Below are 25,358 nucleotides of genomic sequence, written 5' to 3'. Positions count from 1 at the left end.
TCATACTGTATGGGTGGATGTGGTGACCATTATGCAGTGTATAGGGACAGTGTAAGGAGTGGTTGCAATTTGAAGTGGGAAGCATGGTGAGCAGTAGGAGGGCATAGTGTGAAAAGGGGCACAGAATGGATATGGAGAGGGGACAGTGTGAAATGGAGGCACAATATGGAGAGTGGTTAGCATAGTGGGGGAACAGTGTGGAGATATAGAAAGTGTAATGGAAAATTAGAGAGGGGACAGCCATGGTATAGGCAGTGGTTCATTAGGGTGGATTGTGTGGTGGTTATAGCAGATAATGTTAGACAGTGTGGAAGTCATATACCATAGGATTCTTATTTAGGGCCATAATATGGACACATATTTTTATGCAGAAGTCATTTTAATAACATTCTTATTTTTAAGGGCACTTTTTCGGGGTGGGTTGCAAAAGACCGGAGAATAGGGAGGTCAGCAGAGAACAGCTGTGAGTGTGAAAAGTCATCATGGCATCTAGACAAGATGGAGATTACAAGAAAGAGATGACTGTAAGATGTAATCTATGGGGTACATGGATTTAAATGTTTATTTGTGATACTAAATCTCACCAGTACTGTGGTTCCTGTATGGTCTGTAGTCTGATGATGGCTGCTAATAACAACTCCCAGTATTTCCTTACCATTGTTAAGGATATACTGGGAGTTGTAGAGTTGTAGGTTCATGCGATGCAATTGTTTATGGTGCTGACTTGATATTACAATTGATAGTTTTACTAAGCTGGGTTCTTGTATTCAAGTACTCTTGGATCTGGTAATGCAATAATGTATTTATGGTGGTTCTGGTGATGTATTCATGTACTGATGGAGGTTCTGGCAAAGTATTAATTCACTGATAGTGGGTTTTGGTAACGTAGTCAAGTAATAATGATGTTGATGTATTCATGTATTTATGCGCTGATGAAGGATCTAGTGATCCAATCGTACTAACGGTGGTTCTGATGACATATTCATGTACTGATGGTGGTTTTGGTGACATATTCATGTAATGATGGTGATTTTGATGATAGAAAATACACCAAAAACAGGCAGAGATGCTTACCTGTCTGAATGGGCCTCAATACAAATGCACAAGCAGGGTGCAGCGGACCCAAACAAAATAGCAAATGCACAGGTGCAATACCTAATGAAACAGCCAGCCTTCAATCAGGGTTTGGCCGTGTGGTACACCAATGCACTGAGATACAATGCTTTGCATTCCTTGTGTGAACACGCCACATACAGAGTATGTAAGTATGTATCTCAGTGCATTGGTGTACCACACGGCCAAACCCTGATTGAAGGCTGGCTGTTTCATTAGGTATTGCACCTGTGCATTTGCTATTTTGTTTGGGTCCGCTGCACCCTGCTTGTGCATTTGTATTGAGGCCCATTCAGACAGGTAAGCATCTCTGCCTGTTTTTGGTGTATTTTCTTGAATTTTTCCTTTTTTGGTGATTTTGATGATACTCATGTACTGATGGTCGTTCTGGTGATGTGCTTATTTACTAATGATTATGTACTATTGATGGCTCTGGTGCTCTAATTATGTGCTGATGATGATTTTGGTTCCATATTCATGCACTGATGATGGTTCTGGTGATGAACATATCACCTGAATCATCATCAGTACACGAATACAGCACCGGACCAACATCACTACATGCATATGTCACCAGAACCACAATCATTTTTGTGCAAGCTGTATTTGTCGCATGATGGATGCAAAAACCATTAAACGGATCCCTTTATTTATAATGGGGAGTCTGTTACTTTTTACCAAATACTTGATAACTTAATTGAATCCAAACAGCCTCAATCCAGGTTATGCTTTATTAGTTACCATAACAATCCTTGGGTTCTACATTTAATATATATGACATCAGGGGTGAATATCCCTATTTTTTTCTCCTTTATTGTGTAAATGGTCAGAAAAAAATATTGATTCTGTATCTAACTTTGAAATTGCTCTCCCTGTTAAGTCACATACCTAAAGTGCACCACTTCTTTTTAATTTTCATAACTTTTTTGTGAACAAGGTATAAATTGTAATAGAAGTGGTCAGCAGAGTTTTCTACCTTTCAGTGGTTAGCACTGAAGCCTTGCAGCGCTGGGGTCCTGAGTTCAAATTTCACCAAAGACAACATCTGCAAGAAGTTTGTATGTTCTCCCTGTGTTTGCATGGGTTTTCTCCGGTTTCTTCCCACACTCCAAAGACTTAAGGTACCTTCACACGAAACGACATCGCTAGCGATCCGTGACGTTGCAGCGTCCTCGCTAGCGATATCGTTTCGTTTGACACACAGCAGCGATCAGGATCCTGCTGTGATGTCGCTGGTCGCTGAATAAAGTCCAGAACTTTATTTGGTCGTCCGATCGCTGTGTATCGTTGTGTTTGAAAGCAAAAGCAACGATACCAGCGATGTTTTACACTGGTAACCAGGGTAAACATCGGGTTACCAAGCGCAGGGCCGCTCTTAGTAACCCGATGTTTACCCTGGTTACCAGCGTAAAAGTAAAAAAAACAAACAGTACATGCTCACCTGCTCGTCCTCCAGCGTCTGCTTCCTGACACTTACTGAGCGCCGGCCCTAAAGTGAAAGTGAAAGCACAGCGGTGACGTCACCGCTCTGCTGTTAGGGCCGGAGCTCAGTCAGTGTCAGGAAGCAGACGCTGGGGGACGCGCAGGTGAGCATGTACTGTTTGTTTTTTTTACTTTTACGCTGGTAACCAGGGTAAACATCGGGTTACTAAGCGCGGCCCTGCGCTTAGCAACCCGATGTTTACCCTGGTTACCCGGGGACCTCGGCATCGTTGGTCGCTGGAGAGCGGTCTGTGTGACAGCTCTCTAGCGATCAAACAGCGACGTTGCAGCGATTGGCATCGTTGTCGCTATCGCTGCAGCGTCGCTTCGTGTGAAGGTACCTTTACTGATAGGGAATTTAGATTGTGAGCCCCATTGGGGACAACAATGATAATATCTGTAAATTGCTGCGGAATAAGATAGCGCTATAAACGAAAAGTATGATAAATAAAAAAATAAATTAGTGATCCTGTTGTCTTAGTCTCTGAGCCATTCCTTTGCTTTGGGGGGGACAGGCACCATTGACTTCATCTGCCTTGGGAACCAAAATATTTTGTCCCAACCATGGTTCTATTGCTCCTATTCTGTAGATGTAATTTTTGTTTTTCTTTCCCAGGTGTAGAATCTTGCATTCCTCCTTGTTAAATACAATTCTATTAGTCACTGCCCATTGTTCAAGCTTATCTAGATCCTTCCGAATCCTTTCTCTGTCTTCCTAGCTTTGCATCATCTGCAAATTTGATTAGTTTTCCTTAAGTTCCCTTATCTAGATCATTTATAAAAATGTTGAGCAAAACTAGAGCCACAACAGAGCCTTGTGGTACCCCATTTGTAATCATCCAATTGGATGTGCAACCATTTTTTATTACCACTCTTTGAGTACGATCACTGATCTAGTTATGAATCTACCTAACCACAGCCTTGTCAATCCCATACTTGGTCATTGTTTCAATAAGGAGAGTATGAGATATTTTATCAAATGCTTTGCTGAAGTTGAGTTTACTATATCTACCGCATTTCCATGATCCACCCACTCAGTGATTCCATCATAGAAGGAAATTAGATTAGTCTGGCATGACTTGTTTGCTACAAACCAATGCAGGCATTGGTTAATTATTGTATTCTTATCCAAGTACTTACATACATGCTGTTTAATGATTTGTTCAAAGATGTTTCCTGGTATAGAAGTAAGACTCACTGACCTGTAATTTCCTGCCTCTGTTTTCTTTGTAGATAGGGAAAACATTTGCCGTTCTCCAATCAACTTGGACTTCTCCAGTTCTTCTGGAGTTTTCAAAGATTCTGGCTAGTGGTTCTGCAATTTCCTCTGCTAACTCTCAGTATCGTAGGATGTAATTCATCTGGACCAGGAGATTTAAATTCTCTGTTAGTAGATAGTGGGGTTTTTTTATTCCTTCTATGGCACCATGAAGATCAGTTGATGTTACAATTGCTTTCTTAGAAAACACAGATGAAAAATAGGAATTTAAAAGTTCGGCCTTCTCAACATCATTTTTTACCACTTCTGCCTTTTCATCCTCTAAATATCCTAGAACATCTTTGACTTTTCATTTGCTTTTGACATACCCCCAATATCCTTTCTTATATACATGGAAGGGGCCCAGGATAGGTTACATTAGCACAGGATAGGGGAAGTTTTTACAAAATGGGGGAAGGGTACAAAATGTATGTCCTTATAGGATTTAGAATGCTACAAGAACCCTTACATTTGACTAACATGTGAGGGAAGGAGGGCCAGATCCAAATTTTGCAATGAGGCCCATGACGCTCAAGTTATGCCACTGACTACAAGAAAATTGCAAGATCAGAAAAATGATTGTCAAAAATGATCCTGTATTCTTTAGGGTATCAACTACAGACAAATTACATGTACCCCTTCAATACAGGAAATGAAAAGAATTAGGTTTGATGAACTGCTAAAATAGATTTCCCAAACATCATAAACATCTAAAAAAAAAAAAAAAACTAAAATATCACCCTCCAACAAAATGTACGGTAACCAATCTGACAGGTACATACATCATTCCTTCAGCCCCTACAGTAGAGTAAAAAAATTAAAAAAAATTTCCAAGTGTATCCCAGCATTGTCTACATGTGAATGTCTCAGAGACTTAGAGGTAGAAAAGAAAAGTTGCTTACACCATGTTTAATATGTAACTTGGCTTCTTGATATGTCTGAGGAATGTCTAAGCAGTTAGTTAAGAGCCTGTCGAGAGCACGCGCTTTATGTGATTTTCGTGAAGGGCAAGTTGTTTAATTATCATAATGGTTAATATCTCCGAAAGGATCAGGTCTCAAGTTAAAACTTTCCTGAAAGTGAACTGAGTTGGAGGCAACATTTGTAAGTAATTACTCCACATAAATTAGAATAAAAGAAAGTATGGAAAATGTCCAAAAACATAAACAAATAAATGGAATCTGAAGAATCAATATTCAAAATTTTGCATATTAATGTTGTCAGGTGAAAACAGTTTATCACCTATCCTTAAGGTTGCTTTCACACATCAGGTTTTTGCTGTCAGGCTCAATTCGGCGAATGTTGAAAAAAACGGATCCATCGCAAATTGTGAAAAACTGATGTGACGGATCCATTTTTTCGCTGGATCCGACTTGCTTATCCGGTCCAGAGCCGAATAGCTGGTCCGGAGAGAGAGAGAGAGAGAGAGAAATACATGCTTAGGTTAAAAAAACGGAATCCATCGACAGATTCCATCATTTAAATAGCAAAAATTCACTGCACACTCTATTGGACTGATTTGCAACCATCTGTGGAGTTTTATTTTAGACGAAGAAAAAAAGTGCCAAGTTACAAAAATTGGTGCAAAACCCAGTAAAGTAGAGACACTCGACGTTTTGACCCTCCCAGGTCTTAATCATGGGGTTTACTTGGGTTCAAAAGGAATGGGAGCCAGGGTTAGGGAATAGCCGTATATAAGCTTCCATGCGGATAGCGGTAGGCTGTAAATAAATGGTAACCTTTGGAGGATATTAAATGTACCAGGTAATGACAGTAGGTCAGAGGTAACCTTAAGAGGCTTTAAAACTACTAACAACCCATCTTCTCACATGTAATCCTTGGTCTTCATAAGACCTCTTCTCTCCTCCGCTCTTGTGTGTTCCTCACCAAATAATCTCCAAGACTTCTCCAAAGCATTCCTTCATCATCTGGAATTCTGTGCCTCAACCCAACTATGGTGTTATTCGAGTATCACGGGGGCTGGAGAAATATGTTTGAGGCCCCGCAGCTGCAGGAGTCATGGCTGTTAGACAGTCACAACATATGCAGTGATTGCCTAATAAACAGGCATCCCCGCATGTGTTACGACTGTCTAACAGCTGTGAATCATGTAGCCGCGAGGACTCAAACATATTACTTGGGCCCTCGCGATACACGAATAACACCCGAGCATGCTCGGAAAACGCTATATCAAAGCATGCTCTGTCATCACTAATGGCAAAACAAATGACATTGGCCCACTCTCTGATTCTTCAACAGGCGGGAAATAGTGCCAGAAGAGTTGTCTTGAAGGATGTGATGGGAAGCAAGTAGGTGCCAACAAGAGGTAAGTTTAGGATCTTTATTGGTGCCCCTGGTAAAATTGCCTTTTATGCCGCCTTGATGGTGACCCTCTAGGACATCATATAGTTCTGATTCATTCACAAATGTATTGAGTTGTTCAAATTAGAACATATTGGCTTCATGTAAATGGTCCTATAAGAGCGAGACTATTGGAGTGAATTCCTAATTGATCTGTGCCCATTGCGTAACACATTTATAGTTGTGGCATTTTGCTGTTTTATAATGAAATATTTAAGCTCTAATTAATCATTTCTCACAGGATGACAAATTTTTCTGAGGTTACTAAAGTTGCCTAAGGTAAAACTGGAAAAGTTGCCATGGAATTTCCCAGTGATGAGTAACACCTCGTGGGTGGGTGGATAAGGACGTGTTTATAGTAATCCTCAAATTTTAATTAGTGCAATATATCTTAATAGTTTTTCATCCTAAATTCCATTCATTTATTGTATGTCCCTAGGTTTACCATGCTATTTACCTCTTATCCCTCTACTCACACTCTGTATATAACCTTCTAAGAACATGTACTTAGTAGTGATGAGCGAGTGTACTCGTTGCTCGGGTTTTCTCGAGTAGGCTCAGGTGATCTCCGAGTATTTGTGACTGCTCGGAGATTTAGTTTTTGTTGATACAGCTTCATGATTTACAGCTGCTAGCCAGGCTGAACACATGTGGGGGTTGCCTGGTTGCTAGGGAATCCCCTCATGTATTCAAGCTGTCTAGAAGCCGCAAATCATGCAGCTGCGGGGAGGAAATCTAAATCTCCGAACACATCCAAATACTTGGAGACTACCCGAGCGTGCTCGGGAAAACCCGAACAACGAGTATACTCGCTCAACACTAGTACTTAGCACTAATTGCTGTAATACTGCTCCAAAGATTATAATTTCAACTGATAAAAATCTGTACACCAATATACCATAATTATCTCTACTGCAATTGCTACTATATTACCCTCCATGTACAAGAATATAACTACTATAATACTGCCCCTATGAACAAGAGTATAACTACTATAATACTGCCCCTATGTACAAGAATATAACTACTATAATACTGCCCCTATATACAAGAATATAACTACTATAATACTGCTCCTATATACAAGAATATAACTACTATAATACTGCCCCTATGTACAACAATATAACTACTATAATACTGCCCCTATATACAAGAATATAACTACTATAATACTGCTCCTATATACAAGAATATAACTACTATAATACTGCCCCAATGTACAAGAGTATAACTGCTATAATACTGCCTCCTATGTGCAGGAATATATCTACTATAATACTGTCCCTATGTACAAGAATATAACTACTATAATACTGCCTCCTATGTACAAGAATATAACTACTATAATACTGTCCCTATGTACAAGATTATAACTACTATAATACTGCCTCCTATGTACAAGAATATATCTTCTATATTACTGCGCCCTATGTACAAGAACATAACTACTATAATACTGCCTCCTATGTTACAGAATATATCTACTATAATACTGCCCCATGTACAAGAATAAAACTACTATAATAATGCTTCTATACGCAAGAATAAAACTAATACTGCCTCTATGTACAAGAATATAACTACTATAATAATGCCCCCTATGTCCAAGAGTATAACTGTTATAATACTGCCTCTATATACAAGAATATAACCACTATAATACTGCTCCTATGTTCAAGAATATAACTACTATAATACTGCTCCTATGTACAAGAATATAACTACTATAATACTGCCCTTATGTACAAGAATATAACTACTATAATACTGCTCCTATGTACAAGAATATAACTACTATAATACTGCCCCCTATGTACTGAAGGCTGTTCTCAAAGCAACCTGGGCTTCCATAACTACCCAGCAGTGCCAAAGGCTGATCACCTCATGCCACGCCGCATTGATGCAGTAATTGCTGCAAAAGGAGCCCCGACCAAGTATTGAGTGCATTTGCTGAACATACATTTCAGTAGGCCAACATTTCGGATTTTAAAATCATTTTTTCAAGCTGGTGTTATAAAGTATTCTTATTTACTGAGATAATGACTTTGGGGTTTTCATTTGCTGTAAGCCATAATCATCAACATTAACAGAAATAAACAAGTGAAATAGATCACTCTGTAATGACTCTATATAATATGAGATTCACTTTTGGTGTTGATGAACTGAAATAAATAAACTTTTTGATGATATTCTAATTTTGTGTGATGCCCCTGTATTTCCTTCCAACTTTTTAGACTCACCTGGTGAGGTAGATCTTCTAAGTTTTAGGTCCGGGATGGTGTCGATTCAGCAAGCAGGAAGGCACATGGGCAGTGATTACTTGGTAATCTCAGGAATCCTAGGAACAGAAGGATGGAGGAAGTGGAACCAAGCAGAGTTAACTTTAAGCACAAACACAAACATAAACAGGTGTTGGAGTACACCATAGGGCTATCGTCTCAATCCCATGTCTAAATGGCCATTAAATGGGTCGAGGGAGATTATGTCACTGATCCACTCTGGGCAACTTGCAAAACACAACGTGGAGCTCAGCAGAGGGCAACGGACCCAGAGGAAGGATACAGAGCACATGATACTGAGTACAGGTGTTTAGCACAACTCCAGCAAAACCAAGGCTGCGTCACCTGACTTCCTATTTTGGTAGGGACAGTCATGTGATCATTGCAGCCAATCTCTATCTACAGCAATGATGTTGCGACACGGACAAATCTGGAGGTTAAAGGATTGGTTAATCCACTGACTATCAGGTATTAACTCTTTCTCTAACATAGAGCACCACAAATACAGACATTAACCCCTTCTCTTTTTGGAAACTCTGTATTTTACCATTTAATTGGTGCTGTATTGGATCACCCAATTTAGAAGGAACAATGACCACATTTTCAAATTCCTAGCCCACAAGCCTCAGAGAGAACATTGGCTGTGGCATGGAGAAGTCCTGGGGATATAAACAGAATGTGCAGTGTGTGGAGGTTAGGAAAAGGTAGGAAGGATGAGGAAACTGTGATACGCCAATGATGTCTATGGAGCAACTGCTGCAGAGACAAGTAATGATTGGAAGAAGTCTTCATGGAGATCTGGGACAGCTGGAAAAAAACTGAAAAAGTGCAATCAGAGGAGTCGTTAACTGTCAGTCTTTGGATTTATTATAACTATATTGTTGTTACAGAAATAGTAGGCTCTTACATATTGGCATCACTTATAATATTGATCTTAGAAAAAATATCCTGATAGTCAGATTTAAAATCCAGTGTTATGCTGATGACTGGCACTGTTGGTAAGTGTTGGTAAGCGCCATCACGCTCACTGCATGCACTGCTCTGCTACTGCCAGTGTCAGACCATCTTGCTGAGCAGCCTCATGCAAACACTTCCAGCTGCTGGAGAGTCTCCACCCGGTTATAGGAAGGCATGGTCAAACTCTACAAGAATTTAAATTCACTGTGTTCTGCAGAGATTTGCTTCCCCGGCCTATCCCCTGCGAGCAGTGTGTATATAGGCTGCTCCTCCTCCCCACCCCATTGGGGGCACTGTGTGGCTTGCGCTAGTATGGGGTATGCAGTGACGGGCCCTGTAATGAGTGGACTGTATGGCAGGCACTAGTAAGGGATACACAGTGATGTGTCCTGTAATGAGTGGACTGTATGGCAGGCATTAGTAAGGGATACACAGTGATGTGCCCTGTAATGAGGGGACTGTATAGCTGGCACTAGTATGGTATACACAGTGACGGCCCCTGTAATGAGGGGACTCTATGGCTGGCACTAGTATTGTACACAAAGTGACTGCCCTGTAATGAGAGGACTTTACGGCTGGCACTAGTGTGGTGTACACAGTGAGGGCCCTGTAATGAGGGGACTTTATGGCTGGCACTAGTATAGTATGCACAGTGACGGCCCTGTAATGAGGGGACTTTATGACTCTGGTACTAGTAAGGGATACACAGTGACGGCTCCTGTAATGAGGGGACTGAATGGCTGGCACTAGTATGGTATACACATTAATGGGCCCTGTAATGAGGGAACTTTATGGCTCGCACTAGTAAGGGGCAAACAGTGACTGGTACTGTAATGAAGGAACTCTACGGCTGGCATTAGTATGGGATATACAGTGACGGCCCCTGTAATGAAGGGACTGTATGTCTTGCACTAGTATGGTATACACAGTGACGGCCCTCTAATGAGGGGACTTTATAGCTGGCACTAGTAAGGGATACACAGTGATGGCTCCTGTAATGAGGGGACTGTATGGCTGGCACTAATATGGTATACACAGTGACAGGCCCTGTATTGAGGGGACTGTATAGCTGGCATTAGTATGGTGTACACATTAATGATCCCCGCAATGAGGGGACTGTATGGCTGGCACTAGTATGGGATACACAGTGACGGGTCCTGTAATGAAGGGACTCTATGGCTGGCATTAGTATGGGAAACACAGTGACGGGCCCTGTAATGAGGGGACTGTATGGCTGGCATTAGTAAGGGATGCACAGTGACGGGCCCTGTAATGAGGGGACTGTATGGCTGGCCTTAGCATGGTGTACACAGTGATGGGATCTGTAGTGAGGGGACTGTATGGCTGGCACTAGTATGGTGTACACAGTGACGGCCCTGCAATGAGGAGACTGTATGGCTGGCATTAGTATGGTGTACACATGTACACAGTGACGAGCCCTGTAATGAGGGGACTGAAAGGCTTGGGTCCTGTAATGAAGGGACTGTATGGTTGGCACTAGTAAGGGATACACAGTGACTGGCCCAGTAAAAAGGGGACTGTATGGCTGGCATTAATATGGTGTACACATTGACGGCCCTGTAATGAGGGGACTGCATGGCTGGGATTAGTATGGGTATACAGTGATGGGCCCCGTAATGTGGGGACTGTATGGCTGGCACTAGTATGGCTTACACAGTTATGGGCCCTGTAATGAGGGGACTGTATGGACGGCCCTAGTATGGAATACACAGTGATGTGCCCTGGAATGAGGGGACTGTATAGCTGGCATTAGTATGGTGTACACAGTGATGGGCCCCATACTGAGGGGACTGTATGGCTTGCACTAGTAAGGAATACACAGTGATGGGCCCAGTAATAAGGGTACTGTATGGCTTGCATTCGTATGGTGTACATAGTGACGAGCCCCGTAATGTGGGGACTGTATCCCTGGCATTAGTATGGTGTACACAGTGATGGGCACAGTAATGAGGGAACTGTATGGCTGGCACAAGTTAGGGATACGCAGTGATGTGCCGTGTAATGAGGGGACTGTATAGCTGGCATAAGTATGGGATACACAGTGACGGGCCCTGTAATGAGGGGCCTGTATGGCCGGCACTAGTATGGTGTACACAGTGATGTGCCCTATAATGAGGGGACTGTATGGCTGGCACTAGTAAGGGATACACAGTGATGTGCCCTATAGTGAGGGGACTGTATGGCTGGCACTAGTAAGGGATACACAGTGACGAGCCCTGTAATGAAGGGACTCTATGGCTGGCATTAGTATGGGATACACAGTGACAGCCCCTGTAATGAGGGGACTTTATGGCTGGCACTGGTAAGGGATACACAGTGACGGCCCCTTAGTGAGGGGACTGTATGGCTGGTATTAGTATGGTGTACACAGTGATGGGCTCTGTAGTGAGGGGACTGTATGGCTGGCACTAGTATGGGAAACACAGTGATGGGCCCTGTAATGAGGGAACTGTATGGCGCATTAGTATGGAGTATACCGTGACGAGCCCTGTAATGAGGGAACTGTATTGCTGGCACTGGTAAGGCATACACAGTGACGGGCCCTGTAATGAGGGGACTGCAGGGCTGGCATTAGTATGGTATACACAGTGATGGGCTCTGTAGTGAGGGGACTTTATGGCTGGCACTAGTATGGTGTACACAGTGATGAGCCCCGTAATGAGGGAACTGTATGGCTGGCACTAGTAAGGAATACACAGTGATGGCCCTGTAATGAGGGGACTGTATACCTGGCTTTAGTATGGAGTACACAGTGATGAACCCTGTAATGAGGGAACTGTATTGCTGGCACTAGTAAGGGATACACAGTGACAGGCCCTGTAATGAGGGAACTGTATGGCTGGCATTAGTATGGTGTACACAGTGATGTTCTCTGTAGTTACGGGACTGTATCGCTGGCACTAGTATGGGATACACAGTGGTTGGCCCTGTAATGAGGGGACTGTATGGATGGCACTAGTATGGAGTACACAGTGACGGCCCTGTAATGAGGGGACTGTGTGGGTGGCACTAGTATGGTGTACACAGTGATGGGCTCTGTAGTGAGGGGACTGTATGGCTGGCACTAGTATGGAGTTCACAGTGTTGGCCCTGTAATGAGGGGACTGTATGGATGGCACTAGTATGGAGTACACAATGACGGCCCTGTAATGAGGGGACTGTGTGGGTGGCACTAGTATGGTGTACACAGTGATGGGCTCTGTAGTGAGGGGACTGTATGGCTGGCACTAGTATGGAGTTCACAGTGTTGGCCCTGTAATGAGGGGACTGTATGGATGGCACTAGTATGGTATACACAGTGATGGGCTCTGTAATAAGGGGACTGTATGGATGGCACTAGTATGGGATACACAGTGATGGGCTCTGTAGTGAGGGGACTGTATGGCAGGCACTAGTATGGGATACACAGTGATTGGCCCTGTAGTGAGGGGACTGCATGGCTGGCACTAGTATGGGATACACAGTGACGGGCTCTGTAGTGAGGGGACTGTATGGCTGGCACTAGTATGGGATACACAGTGATTGGCCCTGTAGTGAGGGGACTGCATGGCTGGCACTAGTATGGGATACACAGTGATGGGCTCTGTAGTGAGGGGACTGTATGGCTGGCACTAGTATGGGATACACAGTGATGGGCTCTGTAATGAGGGGACTGTATTGATGGCACTAGTAAGGGATACACAGTGATGGGCTCTGTAGTGAGGGGACTGCATGGCTGGCACTAGTATGGGATACACAGTGATTGGCCCTGTAGTGAGGGGACTGCATGGCTGGCACTAGTATGGGATACACAGTGATGGGCTCTGTAGTGAGGGGACTGTATGGCTGGCACTAGTATGGGATACACAGTGATTGGCCCTGTAATGAGGGGACTGTATTGATGGCACTAGTATGGGATACACAGTGATGGGCTCTGTAGTGAGGGGACTGTATGGCTGGCACTAGTATGGAGTACACAGTGATGGCCCTGTAATGAGGGGACTGTATGGATGGCACTAGTATGGTATACACTGTGATGGGCTCTGTAATAAGGGGACTGTATGGATGGCACTAGTATGGGATACACAGTGATGGGCTCTGTAGTGAGGGGACTGTATGGCAGGCACTAGTATGGGATACACAGTGATTGGCCCTGTAGTGAGGGGACTGCATGGCTGGCACTAGTATGGGATACACAGTGATGGGCTCTGTAGTGAGGGGACTGTATGGCTGGCACTAGTATGGGATACACAGTGATTGGCCCTGTAGTGAGGGGACTGCATGGCTGGCACTAGTATGGGATACACAGTGATGGGCTCTGTAGTGAGGGGACTGTATGGCTGGCACTAGTATGGGATACACAGTGATTGGCCCTGTAATGAGGGGACTGTATTGATGGCACTAGTATGGGATACACAGTGATGGGCTCTGTAGTGAGGGGACTGTATGGCAGGCACTAGTATGGGATACACAGTGATGGGCTCTGTAGTGAGGGGACTGTATGGCAGGCACTACTATGGGATACACAGTGATTGGCCCTGTAGTGAGGGGACTGTATGGCTGGCACTAGTATGGGATACACAGTGATGGGCCCTGTAGTGAGGGGACTGCATGGCTGGCACTAGTATGGGATACACAGTGATGGGCTCTGTAGTGAGGGGACTGTATGGCTGGCACTATTATGGGATACACAGTGATGGGCTCTGTAATGAGGGGACTGTATTGATGGCACTAGTATGGGATACACAGTGATGGGCCCTGTAATGAGGGGACTGTATGGTTGGCATTGTTACAGGAGGCACTGTTGGGTTTGCACTTGTGTAAGAGGTACTGTGTGGATGTCACTGCTTATGGGGTCACTTTGTGGTTGGTGCTGTGGGATATTGCTTCTAGAAAAGATTACCTTAATAATATGTCATTCGATAATAAAATCCTCCATGTCCATATGATACCGGAGGCACACAGAGGTAGAGTAGGGCGTACTGTACCGTGAGACATTAGACTTATTCTAATATAGCTAATCAGAATTGTTTTATTTTTTTATGCTTTTCGGTACATGTCTCAGATGGGTTTTTTGTCTTTTTTTTTTTTACCAATGCCTGAAGGTGAGAGTCTCCAATTCTCATTGTACCAATGTTCCTTTGACTGTAAAGAACATGAAAATATCCAAATCTTCACACAAGGAAAACTCTTCCCATATCAGATGCAATATTAGAAGAGAGGCTGAAAGCGGCACGGCTCAGATTCTCGCACATCTGCTTCTCACCCTGAAAGATTTTCTGCTATTATCCCAGTCGCGCTGATGGCATCCGCGGCTACCGGCAGTGAAACGTTACTTGCTGTAATTTCTATCGGCCATTTACCTGCTCTCCCTTAGGGACTACGAAAAATTAATTTAAATAGGCTGAAATTAAAACAAGGGTGTGTGGTTAAAGTAGACACATTTAACTCTGCCAGCCTGGTACTGCGGGGAATAAAAAAGGTTTCAAAGCTGCTTTTGTTTAATAATTAGAGATATTGATTCCTCTGGCTACTAAGATAATGGAGGCTTATAGCCTTTTCATTAATTCAGTTATTTGCTGTATTTTGAGGGGATATTACTATCTTATTACCTCCTTCGAATTTTTTTTTTTAGCTTTTAAGCATATAATCGGCAATACCCTTACAGGTACATATATTGTAGGTAACATGATATACTGTACATATCTAGTGTCGCCAGCAGTACAAATCCCTTCTGCAAGCAAAACCTTGTCAGGCTCACGCTGTGCCACTTGCAAAGATGTTTCTCTTATTCAAAATTTATCCAGGCTTTTTTTTTTTGTACATTGTCGTGACTGCACATTTATTTTCAATTTTTATTTATATATTTATATATTTATTATTTTTTATTTATTTTTATAATTATTTTTATTTTATTTGTTTAATGTATATTATTTTAAATTATCTACATTTTTTATTTACCTTTTATTTCTTATTTGTATTTATTTTACTTACTCGTATCATTGATAATATTGATCTTTGTATATTGTCCTAATAAATAAAGTTCAAATCCAGCATCCGATTTCTTTAAAAAATCCCAAATAGATTTGTTATAGTTCCATAAAAATAAGTTTATTTGTGTATTTTTTTATCTACTTGTTATTTACTCATATTTATTTTTAATGTATTTTTTATGTTTGTTTACTCATTTATTTTACTGTCATTTTGATGCTTTTTTACTTTTTATTTGCTCGTATTTATTTTTATGTATTTACAATTTATTTATTTCATATTCATTTGCTTTTTAATGTATTTTTTAGGTTTATTTACTCATGTATTTGTACTATCATTTTTATTCTTCTTTACTTTTTATTTGCTTTTTTATTTACTTTGTATTTACATTTATTTATTTATTTACTTTTTAATCTATTTGTTGGGTTTATCTACTCATTCACTTTTATTGCCATTTTTATGCTTCTTTACTTTTTATTTGCTCATAATAATAATCTTTATTTTTATATAGCGCTAACATATTCCGCAGCGCTTTACATTATCATCGCTGTCCCCATTGGGGCTCACAATCTAAATTCCCTATCAGTATGTCTTTGGAATGTGGGAGGAAACTGGAGTACTCGGAGGAAACCCACGCTAACACGGAGAGAACATACAAACTCTTTGCAGATGTCATCCTTGGTGGGGTTGCTAACCACTGCGCCACCGTGCTGCGCCACCATGCTGCTTTGTTTATATATTTACTGTTCATTCATTCTTATTTATTTACTTTTTAATGCTTTTATGTTTATTTGCTCATTTATTCTTACTGTCCTTTTTATGCTTTTCTACTTTTTATTTGCTCATGTTAATTTATTTTTTGTATTTCCATTTTATTTATTTTCTTCTTACTGTACTTTTTATTTTTATTCAATTTTCAATTTACTTTTTATTTGTCCTTTTGGTTTATTTTCTTTTATTTGCTATTTTGTTTACTTTTATCTTAATACTTTTTTTGGCAAAATCTTGGCTAGAATTAACCCCTTTGGCCCTTTTCTAACGATATTCTCCTAAACATGGACGACTGTGTTGCCTACGCATGAGCGAGTAACTTGGAAAAACACACGAGATCCAAATTGCAACATGGGTCAAATCTCTACTCTACATTTTATCTAGAGGGGATTTATCTCGTGGCCATCCTTTTTCACTTTTTTTTGTATAAGGCCTATTTCCTCACTCTAGATCCTAAGTGACAACTACAAGTACTTTGGGCCCTAACTGGATGTGAACATTGTCAAAATGAATTTAGGCGAAATGGAGGCATCTGTAGCTCTGTTCAGATCCTACTCGGCACCGGGGCCACTTTTGCCAACGTGGCATAGTGGCTGGTGGGCAGACACCCGTGCAGATGGGAACATCACATACTGTACGCATCATGACCAACTATAAAATCAGTCAGAGTGAATCAGCTGCTGTGCAGTTACTTTCCCTGGAACCATCACTTTCGATTTCCGTCTATCTGACACACATAGCTTACAGTGAGCTTTTGTGTTGAAGCATTCCTACAGAATTAACTCAACAGCGAGTTACGGCATTGTCAAGGTACAGGATTAACCAGTGATTGGAGGCAGTGATCTGTAAGCACACAAAGCCGACACGGTACATGTGGAGAACATGGCCAGCACAGCCTCGAATCAAATGAGTACAATTGCCGCACACGAGACAAAAAGGATACAGAATTCAAGGCTGTATTCCTGAAAATGTAACTGAGAAATACATTTTTAGATCCTAACTCCCGCTTTTTTTTTTTCAATATCCGAAAAGTACTTCTTGAAATTCCTTTAATAAAGGTTCTTAGAAATTCTACAAATTTAATCGAGATAATTTGAGGTCATTACTATAAATATAAATATATTAAAAAATCAGACATCAAAGATTTTAAGAAGTTGCTGGAAAGGGTTTCAAAACTGGGATGGAGTCCGAAAATGAGAACATTATAAGCAAACTTGCCAACTTCGCAGAATGTCCATCCAAGAGAAGAGTTTCGAGACACACCTCTTCCTCGGAGATTACCACACCCTTGAATGGGTGCAATCAAAGGGAGACTTTAATGTCACACAGGTAATGTTCTTACTCCTCCAGGAGAACAGGAGGTTTCGCCTTTTTCTTGGAGTCCCCTGGGTGTTCTGATTGTAAGTCCTTCATGCAATTGAACATTGGGCCACAAACAAATGTGACCAGTTGCAATCCATTGGTTTCAGCATTTCTGATTAATCAGTTTTGGCATGCTTGTTTTTGGAGTCTGATATTTTAAGGTATGTATTGATAAACGGGTCACTCACAATTGATAAAATAAAGTAGTATTATCAACTGTAAAATATCTCTTTAAGCTTCTGGATCCCAATGCAAAATCTGTGCCATGTTTCCACCTACCATGTGCCAGGGAATCTCATGATGTGGTAGAGGGGTTTCTTCTAAAATCAGAACTCATGTGAGACTTCTACCACTCCAACGTGTATATAAATCTCTAAGTAAAATATATGGGATGTATGAGTCTTAGAGTCTTCCCATGGAGCTTCAAAAGAATAAACCCCGAAAAGAAAACTTCAATTAATATATTAAAAGCATAAAGGACTCACATATCGAACACATACTAAAAATGAAATTATAGGGGTGTAATTAAGATTTAGCGTACATGGTACTAGGTAGGGTATACACAAACCTATCAATTTTGTAGGATTCCCTATTAATCGCCCTACCTTGCTGCGGAGGCTGGCACTCTAATGTTTAGCGATATGGCACCCCCGCTCAACGTTGGTGTCCCTCAGTGCCCTAATGAACACACTAACTATTGTTCAAATATGCAGGGTTCATCAGGGGACCAGTGGGAAACACCAATCTCTCTCCAAGTGGCCAAACAAAGGCAGGGTTTTCATCAGGTCACTCATAATGAGGGATCGATCAATTGAGCCCACCAGCACTGCCCTGACGCGCGTTTCGCGTGTAGCTTTCTCAAATGTGTTTGTGTTAGGTAATCCGATATGACATCACAAGTGAGTTTCAATCAAGTAATTACTGTGACATCACTTTTGTCTTTCAAGTAGACAAATGCTTTGACATCACGGGTGTCACCAAGAAGCTTTCCATCCGGAATATCCTGTGACATCACAACTGCTTTTAAAGGGAGCTTATCAGCACCCGTGTACATATGGTGGTATGGCTGTATAGAGCTTGACCTCTGATAACAATAATTCCATTTTGCAGAGATCTGATGCAGAAACGATATTCAAATCAGGTGGGAAGTGCACTAGGGGCGTGTCTTTGCACTTGGAAGCAGTCCAAGCCAGACATATCATGACTTTAATGCATAAACCCATAATGACAAGTTCCCTTTAAAGCTTAATTGTACTTTAAATATATAAAAAACACTTTTAACATGTTAATAAGAAAGACCAGAATTTCGGTTCGGTAGAGGACCAGAAACTAAGACACCCAAAGATTACTTAAAGGAAGGAGGAGACGTGTTCTGCTGAGCTCTGCATTCCTCCAAGTCTGAAAACGCACTTTGTGCGAAGTCTGTCATAAAGGGGTTGTTTGGCCTTGGGGGACAAGTTTCTAGTCATTCTATGTAACCACAAACTTGTGAATCATCATAGCACACACACTACACACTGCGAGGATTTTCCAGTGCCGGGAGCAACAGGCACACGCCCGCAAGTATGTGATTTGCATACATCTCATCACATGCCAACTAGACGTATTAAGCACTGCAAGTACATTTAGGCAGGCTGGACACGTCTAGTTGGAATGTGGCCGGAAGTATGCAAATTATATACCAGGCGTCACATAACCCATGCTCCTGGCGCTGGCACTGGAGAATCCTCATGGCGCGCAGGGCAGGATTCACAAGTCTGCAGCCGCATAGACACATTGTACTCTAAGACCACAAAAACCATTTAAAAGCTACAAAACAATTCTGCTTCTATAGTATAGTGATCAGTAGAGTCTCAGCACTCAGACCTCTACTAATCAAAACTTCTGACATGTTTCTGTGTCCAAAGTTTTTAAAACCTGCAGTTATGCTTCATGTGACATCTGTCAGTAAAAATACACATGGAAGTGGTAGTTTTACTGTATAAGTACTTAATGCCCAATAAAAATGATCCCTGAGTTCCGATTTGCCAGTCATGAGAAATCTAGTGTAGAAGCCATAAGAGAGTCAGGCTGGAACACTGGAGGTGTGTCAGTGCACTTAGACTGCTTCTTCCAAGTGCATGGACACGCCCCTGGTGCACTTCCTGGCCGATTTGCATATAACTTTTAGGCTACATTTCTTGTGACGGGCACATTAGAGGTTTCAGTCACATGATCTTCTGTGACATCACAAGGACATTTCCATTATAAGTTTCTGGTGACATCACAAGTGAGTTTCAGATAAGCTACTGTGACACTACAAGTGAGTTCCCATCACGTTGCTGCTGTGACATTACAAGTAGTTTTACATCAGGTATGGTACTGTGAAATCACACATCACTATGTATATGGCCAACAGTGAAAATGTTTCTGAAATGAAAATAGCTGGTTTGTAATAATTTTAGCATCCTAAAAACGAATATGTTACTTAAAAATCATTATTAGCTCTTGTTGCTGAGATACAGGTCATTTAAGATTATTATGCAGGAAAATAGGGAAATTTTGAATTTTCAACAAATGTGTATTGGTAAACCTGATTACAGACCTGTTGAACCAATGTCAGCCATTTTATTCATTGTGTCTGCATAGTTTGTACTAATTGAAGTCTCTTTCTCTTGTTGCAGTAATTTTGTGGAGAGAATTTACACTTTGAAAATGCCTCGTAAATGTGCAAATATTGTTAACAATTTTTGTTACGTGTGTGGTTATGTGACATTTGCCAACCAAAGAAGACCAATTACTCCACTTGTGAAGACTGCTTACCATCATTACTTTGCTTATACGTGGCACTTAAATACGTGGCACTTATACGTGGCACTTAAATACGTGGCACTTATATACGTGGCATTTTGAGACCTATAATTTTTCCACATTTTGGTCCACAGAGTCATGTGAGGTCTTGTTTTTTGCGGGACGAGTTGACGTTTTTATTGGTAACATTTTCGGACACGTGACCATTTTTTATCACTTTTTATTCCGTTTTTTGTGAGGCAGAATAACCAAAAACCAGCTATTCATGAATTTCTTTATACCGTTCTGCGTTTGGTAAAATTGATAAAGCAGTTTTATTCGTCGGGTCAGTACGATTACAGCGATACCTCATTTATATCTTTTTTTTATGTTTTGGCGCTTTTATACGATAAAAACTATTTTATAGAAAAAATAATTATTTTGGCATCGCTTTATTCTGAGGACTATAACTTTTTTATTTTTTTGCTGATGATGCTGTATGGCGGCTTGTTTTTTGCGGGACAAGATGACGTTTTCAGCGGTACCATGGTTATTTATATCCATCTTTTTGATCGCGTGTTATTCCACTTTTTGTTCGGCGGTATGGTAATAAAGCGTTGTTTTTTGCCTCGTTTTTTTTTTTTTTTTCTTACGGTGTTTACTGAAGGGGTTAACTAGTGGGACAGTTTTATAGGTTGGGTCGTTACGGACGCGGCGATACTAAATATGTGTACTGTACTGTGCAATTTATACTCTTGTAATGAATTCTTCTCGCTACCTACAGCACATACTTCCATGGCGTGTATCTAAAAAACGAGAGCTAATTAAACAATTCTGTGGGTATATTTGAGTTTCTCGACCCAAAATTAGTAATATTTGCCTATTTTCATCAAAGAAACATAAAAAAAGTTGTTTTTTGTTGGCCTGTCATTTACGCTGTTGGCATAATGAAATTTTTAGCCACCTCCTTTTGTTTTCTGTGCATGTATGTCTCTTTAAAGGGATTTCCATTAGTGTTAGTTAATATGCTCAGGATAAGCAATCAATACCGGATCAGTGAAGGTTTAACACCCGTCACACCTACTCTACCAGTTACGACAGCGGCCGGATGTGAATAATATGCACAGCGGGACGCCACATTTCCTTCAAACAATTTACTAGGCCACTGCAAGTCAACTCCAATAGACAACTCCTGCAAGTCAACTCCAACTCCTGTTCTGCTAGATCTGATAACAGCTGATGAGTGGGTTGAACCCCCACAAGATCTGATATTGTTGATCTATCCCAAGATTATCAAGTGAGACACGTAAATCAGTAAATATTTTCACATCTAAATTCACCAGATTTGCCTAATTTTTCCAAAAAATTGAATTTTTCCAATTTTTTGGATTCATTACAAAGCCTTTAATTACATGAAAAACTTGTCTGATACTATTCTCATTTTCTCACACAGTAATCGTCACTGCTGTCACACATTATCAGTCTAGTTTCTTACAAATTTTATGGCCCTTTTTTCCTGTCCCTATGACTAAGCTGTGAGCTGTCACATCCTCTGACAATCCAGATTCACGGCAGAATGGCTGCTGCATTCCCTGCCTTGACTTTCATACAGATTATGACTGTCCCTTCTGATTGGCTGTGCTGCATCATGTGATGTCAGAGCTGCTAGGCATTATGGGAGGAGTCGGGCCAAGGTAATGTGATCCTTATGTGGCTGATGCAATCAACTATTTTAGGCGATTCACACAGAAATTTAATTTGCATTGAATTGATTTGCTCATCTCTAGTGATCAATATAAAAGTAGTGAACAACCCCTTTAACTCTACTTTGGACATACTGTAGTCACTTTATTTGGGTGACCATCTTTCATCAGTTATATAGAACTGTCCTTCTGGAAAATGGTCAGATGTCACTGAGTTGGCCGTTTGTCACTCCATATTCTGGAGATCCCGTCTGTGATGGTGTGATATGCTATGTGGGTATCATTTTTATGTATATTTCTATTTCACTTATTTTCATGGTGTTCTCTTGTAGAAGGAGTTATTTGCTAATTGATGAAAGGCTGTTGCTGCCATCTGATATCAGCCCCCACAGTACTGTATTGTATGCTAATGACATGTTGACCTAGCTTGTTGACACAATGAGCCCCTGAGACCTTCCCCCTCCTGACCTGTGAATGAGGAGGGAGACTTAAAATATCAGGGAGGTGAGACATAGATCAGTCCTGTGTGGAATGATGATGTGTTCACAGCATCTCAGAGAGAAAGAAGAGTATATGCATAGCTCCCAACCGTCCCTCATTGTGAGGGACTGTCCCAGTTTTCAGCCTTTGCCCCGCTGTCCAGCACAGGACGCTCTGATCCCGCAGACAGCAGGAGATTAGAAGCAGCCGACATGCCCCCTTGTGTTAAGCCATGCATTGGGCCCTTACCCTTCCGTATGGCTGCCTGCTTTCTGCGCACAGGACCTGTGATGAGGTCACAGGAGGGGAGGAGTCAGGGGTCACATGATCAGGACCTCCGTGGATTGCAGGACTCGGCTGTGCTGGTTGCCAACTTGCCACATGGTGCTGCAGGAGGTAAGTAATGCCTTGTGTGGGGTCAGGAGGTGTACAGTGTGGATGTAGCAGAGCCATGTGTGTATGAGGTGTAGGGAGCGGAGCCGTGTGTGTACGAGGTGTATCATACACCTCATACACACACGGCTCCGCTCCATACACCTCATACACACACGGCTCTGCTCCATACACCTTGCACACACACGGCTCCGCTCCATACAGTATGGAGTGGAGGTGTGTGTGTTGCGAGGTGTATGGAGCGGAGTTGTGTGTGTTGCGAGGTGTATGGAGCGGAGCCGTGTGTGCATGAGGTGTATGGAGCGGAGCCGTGTGTGTATGAGATGTATGGAGCAGAGCTATGTGTGTACGAGGTGTATGGAGCGGAGCCGTGTGTGTGCGAGGTGTATGGAGCAGAGCCGTGTGTGTATGAGGTGTATGGAGCGGAGCCGTGTGTGTATGAGGTGTATGGAGCGGAGCCGTGTGTATGAGGTGTATGGAGCGGAGCCGTGTGTGTGCGTGAGGTGTATGGAGCGGAGCCGTGTATGTGCGCGAGGTGTATGGAGCGGAGCCGTGTGTGTATGAGGTGTATGGAGCGGAGCCAAATGTGTACGAGGTGTACGGAGCGGAGCCGCGAGTGTATGAGGTGTATGGAGCGGAGCGTGTGTGTATGGAGCGGAGCCGTGTGTGCAAAGTGTATGGAGCGCAGCCGCGTGTGTAGGAGCAGCTATGTGTGGCCATTATATGGTACAAAGTATCATGTGTGGCCAATATACAGTATGGAGCATCATGTGCAGTCATTATACAGTATGGAGCATCATGTGTGGTCATTATACAGAATGGGGCATCATGTGGGGACATTATACAGTATGGAGAATCATGTGTGGTCATTATACAGTATTGAACATCATGTGGGGTCATTATACAGTATGGGGCATCATGTGCGGTCATTACAGTATGGAGCATCATGTGCAGTCATTATACAGTATGGAGCATCATGTGCAGTCATTATACAGTATGGAGCATCATGTGCAGCCAGTATACAGTATGGAGCATCATGTGCGGTCATTATACAGTATGGAGCATCATGTGCGGTCATTATACAGTATGGAGCATCATGTGCGGTCATTATACAGTATGGAGCATCATGTGTGGCCATTATACAGTATGGAGCATCATGTGCGGTCATTATACAGTATGGAGCATCATGTGTGGTCATTATACAGTATGGAGCACTGTGTGGTCATTATACAGTATGGAGCATCATGTGCAGCCATTATACAGTATGGAGCATCATGTGCGGTCATTATACAGTATGGAGCATCATGTGCAGTCATTATACAGTATAGAGCATCATGTGCAGTCATTATACAGTATGGAGCATCATGTGTGGTCATTATACAGTATGGAGCATCATGTGCGGTCATTATACAGTATGGAGCATCATGTGCGGTCATTATACAGTATCGAGCATCATGTGTGGCCATTATACAGTATGGAGCATTATGTGCGGTTATTATACAGTATGGAGCACTGTGTGGCCATTATACAGTATGGAGCATCATGTGCAGCCATTATACAGTATGAAGCATCATGTGCAGCCAATATACAGTATGGAGCATCATGTGCAGTCATTATACAGTATAGAGCATCATGTGCAGTCATTATACAGTATGGAGCATCATGTGTGTCATTATACAGTATGGAGCATCATGTGCGGTCATTATACAGTATGGAGCATCACATGCGGTCATTATACAGTATGGAGCATCATGTGTGGTCATTATACAGTATTGAGCATCATGTGGGGTCATTATACAGTATGGGGCATCATGTGCGGTCATTACAGTATGGAGCATCGTGTGCAGTCATTATACAGTATGGAGCATCATGTGTAGTCATTATACAGTATAGAGCATCATGTGCAGTCATTATACAGTATGGAGCATCATGTGTGTCATTATACAGTATGGAGCATCATGTGCGGTCATTATACCGTATGGAGCATCACATGCGGTCATTATACAGTATGGAGCATCATGTGTGGTCATTATACAGTATTGAGCATCATGTGGGGTCATTATACAGTATGGGGCATCATGTGCGGTCATTACAGTATGGAGCATCGTGTGCAGTCATTATACAGTATGGAGCATCATGTGGGGTCATTATACAGTATGGGGCATCATGTGCGGTCATTACAGTATGGAGCATCATGTGCAGTCATTATACCTTATGGAGCATCATGTGCAGTCATTATACAGTATGGAGCATCATGTGCAGTCATTATACAGTATGGAGCATCATGTGCGGTCACTATACAGTATGGAACATCATGTGCGGTCATTATACAGTATGGAGCATCATGTGCAGTCATTATACAGTATAGAGCATCATGTGCAGTCATTATACAGTATGTAGCATCAAGTGTGGTCATTATACAGTATGGAGCATCAT

General features: G+C 41.9%; 1 long non-coding RNA gene across 1 annotated transcript in view; it reads right to left on the bottom strand.

Annotated features, from left to right (window-relative positions):
* Window positions 1-25,358, bottom strand: part of LOC143810220 (uncharacterized) — a 148,641-nt gene that overhangs the window by 5,579 nt on the left and 117,704 nt on the right. The window contains exons 3-4 of the long non-coding RNA XR_013222709.1: window positions 8,458-8,555; window positions 3,798-3,956 (exon numbers count right to left, since the gene is read on the bottom strand). This is a non-coding gene — a long non-coding RNA (uncharacterized LOC143810220). The remainder of the gene's footprint in view (window positions 1-3,797; window positions 3,957-8,457; window positions 8,556-25,358) is intronic.

Source organism: Ranitomeya variabilis, chromosome 2, assembly GCF_051348905.1.
Source record: "Ranitomeya variabilis isolate aRanVar5 chromosome 2, aRanVar5.hap1, whole genome shotgun sequence".
Classification (NCBI taxonomy): Eukaryota; Metazoa; Chordata; class Amphibia; order Anura; family Dendrobatidae; genus Ranitomeya; species Ranitomeya variabilis.
This window is presented reverse-complemented; position numbering and strand designations above follow the sequence as displayed.